General features: G+C 43.7%; 1 long non-coding RNA gene across 1 annotated transcript in view; it reads left to right on the top strand.

The window, feature by feature from the left end:
* Positions 1-13166, top strand: part of LOC146425288 (uncharacterized) — a 234035-nt gene that overhangs the window by 33706 nt on the left and 187163 nt on the right. The window lies entirely within an intron of this gene.

Here is a 13166-nt window from a genome sequence, read left to right as displayed (position 1 = left end):
GTCTCTGCAGAGTCTCAGGGAAGTTCCTGTCAATATCTTTTTATAACCCCTGATGCTACACATTTTCCTGACCTCCTTCTGTGGGTAACAATATCATTTCCCTCTGGCCCAGCCTCAGCAAGAGGCTCCAAGCATTCCCTGCAGCCGCAGCCTGAGACCTGGAAAGCTGCATCCTCTATCTGGAGCTTTATTTGAGTCAAGGCCTCTGATGTTCTCATGGTTTAACCCTGTGTATTGGGTTTGCATGGCCAGGTCTTGGTAGCGGGGGGGGGGGGGGTTACAGTGGTGGCTTCTGTGAGAAGCTGACAGAAGCTTCCTCCATGTCTAGCAGAGCCAATGCCAGGTGCCTCCAAGATGGATGTGCTGCTGGCCAAGGCCGAGCCAAACAGATATAGTGGTAACATATTTAAGGAAAAAAAAAAAGTTATTGCACAGATGTAATTGCAGCCATAGAAAAGAGGAATGAGAATATGTGAAAGGAACAACTCTGCAGATACCAAGGTCAGTGGAGGCAGGGGGCAGGAGGTGCTCCAGGCTCCAGAGCTGCGATTCCCCTGCAGTCCATGGTGAAGACCATCATGAAGCAGCTGTGCCCCTGCAGCCCATGGAGGTTAATGGGGGTGCAGAGATCCACCTGCAGCCTGTGGAGGAGACCCATGCCAGAGCAGGTGGATGCTCAAATGTGGGCTGTGAAGCCATGGGAAGCCCATGCTGGAGTGATGCCTTAAAAACCCAAGAAATGAAACAACGCACTTTCAAGATATATTAGTATAGGAGATAATATAAAAGCTGGTCTTTATTGGAGGCCTCCAGGAGGAGATATGGAAAAATGTCCATAAAAGCCCAACCCCCCCCCCCAGGGCAAATACAGTTTTATAAATTTAGTAAATTAGCATATTTGACAAAAATCACCAATTAGAAGCACAGGTGATGAGGTAATTCCCCCTTCTGGTTCAACTTTTTTCTGGAGCCCCTCCTTGGTACTAGCCGTATTTTGTCTATGAAAATGTGTCTCAAAGGGCTTTTTGGCCTTGGTAGCCAGGGAGAACCAAGATAGGATTGGGGCCCCTGGAATAGTTTGGTCTTTCTGCCTGGGGAAAGGGAATGGAAAGCTACTGGTAAAACTACTGAGACTAGCTACTAATACAAGAATAGGCTACAAATGTATGTGTAAAGAATACAGAGAATATATAAAAGAAAAAGCCAAAAATCAGTCTGGCATCATGAGGACCTGTGGAGAGAGGAGCCCATGCTGGAAGTTTCCTGGTAGGACTTGTGACCCAGTGGGGGACCCACATTGCAGCAGGCTGTGCCTGAAGGACTGCACCCCGTGAAGAGTGACCCACATTGCAACAGTTTGTGGAGAACTGTAGCCCATGGGATGGACTCACATTGGAGAAGTGTGACCAGCACAGGTCTTTCTTGTGAGAACATTTTGCTGTGCTTTATAAACAAAGATAAAGTTTGGATGTTTTTGCAAACAGGGTCTCAAGACTTGGGCAGTTCAGGCCTGGCCAATTAGGCCTAGGGGGAGGTTTTTGACTGACCATACTGGGTGACCTGTGAGAAGTCTATATATATGGAAATCAAAATAATAAACTCTCTCTTTCTTGCCTGAGAACCTAGGTTTCTACTTCTCTGCTAGCGACTCAACAGCGACAGAGAAGTTCGTGGAGAACTGTCTCCTGTGGGAGGGACCCTACACTGGAGCAGGGGAAGGATTCCTCTTCCTGAGCAGTGGCAGGAATAACGTCAGATGAACTGACCATAACCCCCATTCCCATCTTCCTGCACCACTGGGGGAGGAGATAGAGCTGGGAATGAGGGAGGGGTGGGGGAAAGGTGTTTTGAAGGTTTTATTTTACTTCTCATTATCCTGCTCTGATTTTGATAGTAATAAATTCAATTAACATTCCCAAACTGAGTCTGTTTTGCCCATGACAATATTTGGGCAGTGATCTCTCTGTTCTTATCTCAACTCATGAACCTTCACTATTGTGTTGGTTTTGCTTAGCCCAGAACATCAGTGAGGTGTCATTGACATCTAGGAGAAGATTGAACCCTTCAAGGGCTGTTGCGGTGGGCCTGAAGAAGTGGTGGAAGGTTTGGGAGAGAATGTGCCCCTGTATTCATGGGAAAGTTTTGCTTAGCCCAGTTTTGCTAGTGAGTGGGGAGGGGCACAAAGATGGCTCCTGTGTGTCCTGCGTGAAGGGTTCTGGAAGTTTTTCACCATGTCAAGTAGAGCCAATCTCTGATGGCTCTGAAGATGATGGACATGCTGCTGGCCAAGCCTGGGCCAATTAGAGATGTTAGTTACACCTCTGTGAAAACATATTTAAGAAGAAATCAAAACAATGTAAGTACCCACTTCTTTTTAGCTAGAGGAGGAGGAGGTGAAAATATGTGAGGGGAAAACAACATGGAGACACCAAGGTCAGTGGAGAAGGTAGGAGAGGAGGTGCTCCAGGCGCTGGAGCTGAAAACCCTCTGCTAGCTGTGGTGAAGACCATGGAGAGAGCAGGTTGTCCCCCTGCAGCCCATTGGGCCCACGGGGGGGTGCAGAGATCGACCTACAGCCTGTGGGGAGGTGCCCACGCCAGAGCAGGTGGATGCCTGGAGGAAGCTGTGATCCAGTGGGAGTCCCATATAGAGAAAAAGGCCTTGCTCCCGAGATGGAAACAGCCTGGCCTTGGCTTGGAAGTCTGCACCCCGTGGACAAAAACTCATGAGAGACCAGATTTGGGTGGGCTGCTGCTTGTGAGATTGGACCCATGCCAAAGAAGGCTGACATGGGACTGTCTCCCATGGAAGGGACCCCATGGCTACGTAGAGGCCTCCTCTCCCTGAGCAGGTGAAGAAATTTTGGACTACCCAAAGAAAAAAAACCCCTTACCCTGCCCCCCCCCCGTGCTGTTGGTTGGAAGGAGGGAGGGGAGTGAGCAGAGAAACGGTGTTTGTAGCAGAAGGAATTTTGGTGACTGACCAAGAAAACCCCAATAACCTGCCCCTCCCAGCCCCGAGCTGTTGGTTGGAAGGAGGGAGGGGGGTGAGTGAAGAAACGGTGTCTTAAGAGCTTATTTTTACTTCTCATTTATCCTCCAACTCTGTTTAGGTTAATAAATGACTTTGCAACTTTACATTTTGAGCCTGTTTTTCCCTTTTTCAGTGCATCCTCCTGTTGGAAAACACAGTTTTCCAGCAAAACTTATGTTAACTAAATAAACCTGAACAAAGCCTCAGCATACTCAGGCCTCAGTAAAAATCCTAGTAAAGTGTCATGAGAAGCTAAAACCTGAGAACACAGCTGTGTTTCTAAGCTGTGGAAAAATTGTTGTGAGAACAGATAAGGAGTCAGAAGTGTTATGAGAACAGAATAGGGAGTCATCAGGAAAAATCCTTATTATGTGAGAACAGACTGTGGGTACGTGTGTAACTATAATTAATAACATCTGTAACAGTATATAAGTTTCTCGTTTAGTGAAATAAATCGAAGCTTACTTATATCTCACATTGAGACTGCCGTGAGTTTCCTCTCGCCGCTTCGTCATCCTCCCACCAGTGCTTTATCTCAACTCATGAGTCCGGTGTGTGTGTGTGTTAGTTTTTTTTTCCTCTCTTCTGCACAGCTGTGGCAGGAGAGAGCAGAGAGAGCAGATGTTGTAGGTACCTGGCATTTGGCCAGGGTCAAACCACAACAACTATATTTCCTCTCCCCTGTCCATTTGTGAGGGGAGTGATAGAGTAGCTTTGGTGGGTGTCTGGCATCCAGTCAGGGACAACCCCCTGGAAGGCAACAAAGCACCACACACTTACTTGCTCAGTCTGCCTCCAGTGGGATGAGGGATAGACTAGTGCTAGGGAAAGAGGGATATACTAGGAATCCCAGTAGGCTGACTGGACCCATCCCACATAGAAGTCTGCTGCGTCCCTGGGGCCAGGGTAAGAGCTATTACTAGAAGACTCCCTGGACTGATTCGGCCCTCTAATTATTACCCTCTGCTGGTTGTCGAGGTCTGCAGTGATGAGGTTGAAGAGAAGAGTCCTAGGGCAATCAAAATGGACTTCAGGGCACTGGGACAACTGAAGGGACAGAAGCACATGTGGTGTTTTCCTCAATCCCTTAGGTAGCAGGGAAGAATGCCACAAGGAACAGAACTCACCAGATCATGTGGCTTAAAGACTAGTGCCATCAGTGGAATTTTGGCTTTTTTGATCATGAGGCTGGGCATTGGTCAGTGGGAGATAAGCAATTTTATTGTGCATCACTTTTTGTTTCTTGGGTTTTATCTTTCTCATTTTCATTAAAAGTATTATTATTATTATATTTTTCTTTGTTTCAATTATTAGACTGTTTTTATCTCAACTCAGAAGTTCTACTTTTTTTGCTTGATTCTCCTCCCCATCCCACTGGGGGAGGGGGGCAGGGGTGGTGGTAAATAAGCAGCTGCATGGTACTTAGTTGCTGGTTGGGGTTAAACCATGACACCCATTAGATTGGGGATGATAGGCAAAATAGAACTTCTGTTCTATTTATAGGGCTGCACAAATTTTCTGCATTACTTATCTGGTAAAATGGGTCCTTCTATTGCTATGTAGTGTTAGAGGAATACTAAACCCAGGAATTAGTTCTCTCAGCAACTTTTTTCAACAGTTGTTGCATCAGATTGTTTTCAAGGACAGGCCTCTTCCCATCCTGAGAACATCTCTAAAATGACAAAGACTACTCATAATTATAGCATTTAGGCATCTGAATAAAGTAATTTTGCAAATTTATAAATGGTCCTCATGGTTTAGGGGGTGTGCAGCTATAGTTTTCTTCTCTTTCTGTCTTATAGTATTTTGTTGAAAAGGTGTCCAACAATATGAAGATTCAAGAATTAGAACAATAATAACAAGCTTCAATCCTTTGCATCTCAATGACAAAATGAAAGCCCCTTCCTGGTCATTTAAGCTATAGAATTATTTGAATAAATAAAATTGTGTATGAATTCCAAAAATGCTAAATTTATGTGGAGAATTAAAGAGGGGAAATGACATATTAAAGTGCTTTCAGTATTATCTGTATCTTTAGATATACCAACATTTTAATGATGCAGCTCAGTAACTTGATGTGGTGGTTTTGCTTAGCCCAGGGAAAAAACTAGCAGCCACAGCAGCAGCAGCCAGATGAAGGAATGTCCCTTCCTCTCCCCTGCTCCCCGGTGGAGAAGACGACACTTGATTAAAGCATTCCATTGCTAGAGAAGGTTTTTGATCAATAGGAAAGTCTCCCTATCTTTCCTTTACTATTTTCTCAGGAATATGTCTTAGGGAGAAATCCCTGGGAACATTGTAGGAGTTGAGCAACCCCTGCTACCCAGCAGCTATATGAGGTTTGAGAGGTGTCTCAGTTTTTGTTGCTTGACTGCACCTTCTTCATCCTTAAATATCTAATCTCAGTCAGTGGTGGTTGAGTAGCTAATCTAGAGCATATTCACTGAATCACAGAATATTCTGAGTTGGAAAGGACCCAAAAGGATCATCCAGTCCAACTCTTAAGTGAATGGCCCACACGGGGATCGAACCTGTGACCTTGGCATTATTTGCATCATGCTCTTACCAAACTAAAATATTTGAAGGAAAGTTATTGCTTTTTAAACGAATTAGCTTGATATCTGGCCCTCCAGTGGAGAGGAGGGTCTGAATGTTATCTCAGCTTCTTCCCCTGGGGTGACCACTCTCCTTCATCACTGCATGCTGCTGCCCCTGCTGCCTTTAACACTGAAGTTCCAGGGGCAGGGTGGGAATAATGTAGGATGGCACTGAAACTGTAACCTTACCTGTACCCTGTGCCCAAGTTGTTGTCATTAAGGGCTTGTTAAGTATCTTAAGGAGCCCTAGAAAGGTTCTAGCTCCTTAGGGGGAAAAAACAGTAAGAAATCATTTCTCCTTGGATCAGGAACTTATCTGAGCATCCTTGAACATATAGGATGCCTTGTGCCATTGACAATCATAGTGGCTGATCCTGGATTGTCCTGTCCAGACATCCCTTGTTTACAAGCAGGATGGTATGCACTTGTGTAATGACAGGAGCCATGAGAGATTTACGCTGCCACTGGGTACATTAAGTGATGTTTGTTCCCCTACAATTCATCAAATTCTTCTGCAATACTCAATTCCACTACTTGGCTCCATTGGGATTAAATTTCTGTAAGTTGAGGCTATTCCTTCGGAACTGTGCATTTCACTTTTCTACCTGATTCTTCACAAATTTGAAAGTTCAAATTCTAGAGAGCTCAGCCTTAGCCTGATTCTCTGAGATTTCCTCCTGCTTTATAGAAAGTATCATTATTGATATGATAGGTGAAAGTTACTTGTTACTTACAGGGAGTCTTGTACATACTCTAGTAAGCATCTGCTTTCATCCCCAAACAACGAATTCTGGTCACTCAGCCCTACAGTTTGAGCCGTTTATATCTTCTAATGTTCCTTTTTTTCCCCCTCAATCCAGTTTTTCCAATTAACCAAAGAATTTACTAGCACAGGTCCTGTTTTGGTGCCTGCATAATGCTCTAGAAGGTTGGTTACAAATTTATCACTGTAGGCACATTAACAAAGGCTCACTCCTCCATCACATAAGGATTATATACATGTAATCTTGGGAATGCTCACAATTTGACTGTATCCTTCCAACTACAAAACTATTAAAGGATGTTAGGAGTGGCCATCTGTCGCTGTTGAGCAGCTAGCAGAGTAATGAAAGCACCAGTTCTCAGTGGCAAGAAGGAATGACCTTCATTGTTTTGATTTCATCACATATATAGAGTTCTCAAAAGTCACCCAGATTGGTCAGTCAGAAGCCTTCCCCCAGGCCTGATTGGCCAGGCCTGCACTGTCCAAGTTCTGGGACACTGTTCCAACAACATCCAAACTTTATCTTTATTTATAAAACACAAGAAAATTTCTCATGGGAAAAACCTGTGCTAGCCACAGCCATCTTGTCCAGCAGCTGCTGCCCAGAACTCCTGCCCAGCCACTGGAGCCCAGTTCCGTGTGTCCTGGGGACCCCAGGGTCTCTTCCCAGGCTGAGGGACATGGCTGCCACTTTCCCATTTGTAGGTTAAACTGGTAACAAAGTTGAGCTTGTATCCCAGAGATCCCCCACCCACATACAGGACACACAGAGGACATACACAGGACACTGACATGGCCAGTTACACAGACTGCCACAGATAAGGCACTGCCATCAATAGCACCTACATATAGGATTTGCATAAAACATAGACAGGCAAGTCCCCTTCCTCCTCTTTGACTGGTAGAAATTGAAAGTCACTAGTGAAGGCACACACACAACACTGTCTAGATTCACAAGCACATGAACATTAGTGGATACCATGAATACCAGCATCAACCTTTCTGTCCTTTCAGTATGCCTGACTGTATTCCAGGCCCTCTTACCTGTTTCATGGGTCTTTTATTTGCCGTCTGGTCACCAAACATGCACATACTCATCCCACAGGCATTCCACATTTAAGTCATACTCCAACAGACATTTGTAAGATTTTACCTTTTCAGGCAAAAGCTACATTCTGTTTTGGTAGCTGCCAGGGTTTTTTCATTTGTTTCTTTGTTTGTTTTTAGCTGTTCATTTTTTTTTTTCTTCCTGAGAGTCTCCTAACCCTCTGGAAAGGGACTCTGTCTCTCCTTCTGGAGGCCTCTTCATACCAATTAAAAAAAACATCCCACATTAAGTGGACTATTTTATCTAAGGTGATAAAATTCTAGAGTGAATTGTTTTGAGGGGTCATTTTCTTTTTGTCCCCAAATTCCAATTATCTAAGTACCTGCAGGCTTTAGGAGAGTTCTGCATTTACATATAGTACTCTGGAGCTGTCTTTGAGGGCAGTGAAACTTCCTTTGATTGTCCGATTGCCATTTTCACTTATTCAGAGAAAACAAAGGAAAGTCAGAGGGACTTATGTGGCTTGGATCCTCAGTGAGGGAGTGCGCATTTCGGCCTTTCCATGGCAGAGGGATAAGATAAAAGGTTTGGGCATCCTGGACAAGACAGAGCTTTGACTTAATCCCCTCACAGCAGTCAACCATGTTTTTCTTCTCCAATGTGGCTAACCAGAACAAGAGACTGAAGGGACCCTCCTGGTCACTGTGTCTAGCCTGAGCCCACCATACTGGTTAAGGTTGGGTTATCAACAATGAAACCAAAGGAGGCTCATACTAGAACTAGAGACAGAAGAGGGTTAATGGGGTCACTCACACCAAGAGCTCACACAATTCTTCTTTAACAGCTAGGGCTAATCACTCTTTGCAGAGGGTAGCCTGGGTGGCTAATGGATACCAGAAGAGAGGATGCCTTTTAAGTAGTGGCAGAAATCAATGCCCAGCTCTCAAGAATCACCATTCACACAGGTGCATTCATTTATTCATACCATATTAATACCAGAAACCAACCCAGACTTTTCCTGACTTACCTCTCCTAAATTTTATCAGAAACAGAATTACAGATTTCTTCTCTCTTTTAGTCAGAAATTTGGGTCTGAACTGACCTTTATCAAAAGTTTGGATTCAGCAGTCTCAGCATGCCACAGGAGCCTACAGATGACCATTGCCCAAAGCCCCAGTAAGGATTTCAAAAGGTCCTGTACCTTCTGAGTGGCACCGAGGAGTTTTGGCTGGGAGCAGTCTACGGTCCTCCCAGGGGAAGCATGATGTGTGAATCTGACTTAGTGCCTCAAATTTGTAATGGAAAAAATGGAATACAATTTTACATCAGATCAGAACAGAAGCTATTGGAGAGAGTGTGGAGCAACAGACAAAGAGTCTCTGCTGATGTGAACTCTGTCTATGTAAAGTAGATACAAGTTTTATACACTTAAAAATGCTGTGCCAAAGACAGATAACAGAATGTGAGTTATTAATATCTGTCACATACATAAGGCCACAGAACTGCTCAAGGCTGGTTTAGAGTCTGCTTTCTTTAACACAGAGACTGATCATGAAGGTTACACAGTGATTATTGTTTCAGGAGACAGGGTGAGAGTTCAATCAAGAGGCCCATGAGACAGGATGAGAGTTGATTGAAGAGGCCCACCCAGGCCTTAGCATTTCTACTTCCACAATAGAAATGAGTAATTGTAAAATTCACAAAAAAGAATGATCTCTTAAAAAATTAAGAGACATACCTTCTTTGAGAATGATGTAAAAAAATATTTTGAGAGAAAAATCTATATATTTGGAATTATTTGAGGTAGAATTTCCTATTCTTATTTTAATTTCTATTAGTCCTATTAGGCCCTGATGGATCTAAGTGGATAGATATCTGTGCAAATTAACTACACAGAAGAAAAGATTAAAACTTTAAACTGATTTGATAATTTCCTTGTAACACTGGCAGCTACAACCCTCCTACCAATATAACAGCTGATTATATATTCATAAGCTGAAGATGTTTCTAAAACATTCTACAAATATGTAGAGTCAAGGAAAGAACTTAAACCATTTAATTTTATTTGTGCCAAGACCTGAAACAGGTTTGATTTTTTCCTTCAAAGATAGGCACATCAAGTTCCTTCCTTTGAGAACACAAATTGACAGCCCAGTCAACTGAGATAAAGACCCAACTTTAAGGCTCATACCACAGCTTATCCTGTTCTTCTTTCCAAACAAGTAAGCATGTAAATATTGCTTGACAGAACAGATAAGAGTACAGTATCAAGAAGAAACAGCCTTCAAGTCACAGAATGGTTGAGGTTGGAAGGGACCTGTTGAGATCATCTAAGTCCAACTTCCCTGCTCAAGCAGGGCCACCTAGAGCTGGTTGACCAGGACCATGATATCTCCAAGGCAACCACTCTGGCCAACTTGTATGAGTGCTCAGTCACCTTCATAGTAATAAAGTGCTTTCTGGTGTCAATGATTTCTTAACTGTCATGGGTAAGATGGTTCTAAAGCATTACTGTGGACTTACAGTCACAGTGTTCTGGCAACAGTTATTTGTCGCTGTTGAGCAGCTAGCAGAGTAATGAAAGCACCAGTTCTCAGTGGCAAGAAGGAATGATCTTTATTGTTTTGATTTCATCATATATATAGAGTTTTCAAAAGTCACCCAGATTGGTCGGTCAGAAGCCTTCCCCCAGGCCTGATTGGCCAGGCCTGCACCGTCCAAGTTCTGGGACACTGTTCCAATAACATCCAAACTTTATCTGTATTTATAAAACACAAGAAGAATTCTTGTAGGAAAAACCTGTGCTAGCCACAGCTATTATGAGATAAAAATTATTTGGTGGCCAACCTTTAGAAATTAATTAATTAAAGATTATTCTGTCTTGCTTTTAGCAGCAATTATGCTAAGAACCCTTTCAACCTTAAATATTATGACATACATTTTGTATCTATGTGGATACTGAACAAATGCCAGTTAAACTGGTGCAGCCAGATTTTGAAAATGGCTGCTATGTGAGAGAATACATACAGCTCATTCAGATAGTCAGCAGCCCTTTGGAAGACCATTTCCTGCTGGTTGACATAAGGACCATTGAGTCCAACTCCCTGCTTCTTACAGGAATACCTAAAACTAAATCATATGACTAAGAGCATCCTGAAGCTCCTTGAACTCTGACAGGCTTGGTGCCATGATCACTTCCAGTGACAGACCACCCTCTCAGTGAAGAACCTTTTCCTAATGTCCAATCTGAACTTCCCCTGATGCAGCCTCATACCATTTCTACCATAGAATCATAGAATTGTTAATGTTGGGAAAGACCTCTAAGATCATAGAGTCCAACTGTCAACTGAGCACCACCACCATGTTCACCATTAAACCATGTCCTCAAGTGCTATATCCACATGTTTTGTGAACACTTCCAGGGATGGTGACTTCACCACTTCCCTGAGCAATCTGATTCAGTGCTTTACAATCCTTTCTGTGAAAAAAAAATTCCTTATATCTAATTTAAATCTTCCCGGGCACAACTTGAGGCCATTTCCTCTCATCCTGCTACTTGTTACCTGGGAGAAGAGACTGATCCCCCCCTCACTACAACCTCCTTTCAGGGAGTGGTAGAGAGCAATAAGGTCTCCCCTCAGACTCCTTTTCTCCAGGTTAAACAACTCCAGTTCCCTCAGCTGCTCCTCATAAGACTTGTGCTCCAGCCCCTTCACCAGCTTTCTTGTTTTTCTCTGGACTCAATCCATCAGCACCTCTCCCTTCACTGCCCCTCTTGAGGAAGTTGCAGACTGCAATGAAGTCTCCCTTCAGCCCTCTCCCTCTCTCCTCTCCACAAGCCAAGTGGCCTCAGCTGCTCCTCATAAGTCTTGTCCTTGAGATCTTTCACCATATCAGTCCCCTGCCTCTGGACACACTCTAATAATTTGATGTCCTTATATTGAAGCACCCAAAACTGCACACAGTACTTGAGGTGGTGCTCCACCAGTGCAGAGTGGGACAATCACATCCCTCGACCATCTGGTGATGCTGTGCCCGATGCACCCCAGGACATGGTTGGCCCTTTTGGCTTCCAGGGCACACTGCTGACTCATATTCAACTTGACATCAAGCTGAACCCTCAGATCTTTTTCCACGGTGCTACTCTCCAGCCTCCTATTTGCATGTATAGCATCCAGCCCCCCCAGTTTGTACATATAACCAAGATTACCCTATCCTAGGTGCAGAATCTGAAACTTGCTCTTGTTAAATTCCATAGAGTTGGTGATTGACCAGCTCTCTAGTCTCTCCAGATCTCTGTAAGGCCTCTCTACCCTCAAAGGAATCCACAGCTCTTCCTAATTTAGTATCATCATCATCATCATCAAACTTACTTAATGTACATTTGATGCCTGTGCCCAGATAATTTATAAAAACATCAAAGTGTACTGGCCCTAAAATTGAGCCCTGGGGAACCCTACTGGTGACTGGCTACCAGCCCAATGTAATCCTTACATTTACTATAATGCTTTGAACCCAACCTGTCAGCCAATTGTTCACCCAATGTATTATGGACTTGTCCAGCTGTATGCTGGACATTTTGTCCAGAAGAATACTGTGAGACACAGTATCAAAAGCTTTGCCAAAATAATAATAAAAAAAATTACAAAAAAACCACCACATCTACTGGTTTTCCTTGGTCAACTAGATGTGCAACCTTGTCATAAAAGAAAATCAAGTTACTTAAGCAAGATTTTCCCCTCATGAGCCCATGCTGGCTATGACCAATATATGTATTACAGCAAAATATTACTGGTTATGTAGATGGTATAATGGGCTGCATACAACAGTAATTTTACAGGTTACAAAATGAGCAAAAGAGCTGCAGGTTTGCAAGTATTGGGGTTACAGGGACATATGGAATCATAGTGACCATTAGATGTGGATGCATTGCAGAAAAATAGCTATGGTGCTATGTAAATTCTCACATTGTGTATTGCCTCCAGTATGCAACAGCTCTTATATCCCTTAAACAAGCAGTCCTCCTCAATATCTTGTAGCCCCATGACTACAAAGTGCAGAGAATCATTGGTGATATGGGAGATTAAGAGGAAACAGGATGAGGAAGGGAATTTAAAGAGCATTGCCCTGGTGGCAGCATGCAGAATGAAGTGTGTTCAGGGAAGGAATAGAAGTGAAGCAGGTTGCATTCTAAGGAAAAGCATATGCGAGGAAGGATAGGGGTCTATGAGAAACATTGCTGAAGGGAAAGGTTGGCACAAGGCAGCTGGTAATGTACATGCTGGTTGTGCATGTGCTGAGTCCAGCAGGCCAAGTGTATACAGCAGTTACAGAGAACGTTCAGCTTTGCCAATAAGGGCAGTACAGCTGCTGCCACAGTCTCACCTAATTTAAATGGCAGCAGTCAACCAATATCCCATCCGGCAGCATCTCTTCACTGTTACTTTCTGATGGAAAAAGAAATGGAGATGGTGATAAACTGTTAGGACAAAGCAGAACTTCCTGTTCACTCTAAACTGCTTCCAAATAGCAGGAAGCAAACAGGGTGGAAAAGCAAAGCAAACTACTGAACAGAGATGCCTGCACCCCCCCCCCCCTTCATTTTAGTCCCTAATCGGATGTGACGTCAGGATGTCGGTGAGCATGATCTACGCGGGAGATAGATATGCTGATATGACCACACCCTCTCTTCCCTCCTTCTCCCTCCCACTCGTGTTTCGGCCTG

This window comes from Lichenostomus cassidix, chromosome W (assembly GCF_008360975.1).
Source record: "Lichenostomus cassidix isolate B80296 chromosome W, HeHo_3.0, whole genome shotgun sequence".
Classification (NCBI taxonomy): Eukaryota; Metazoa; Chordata; class Aves; order Passeriformes; family Meliphagidae; genus Lichenostomus; species Lichenostomus cassidix.
Note: the sequence above shows the minus strand (reverse complement) of the source record. Positions and strands in the feature narration are given on the sequence as shown.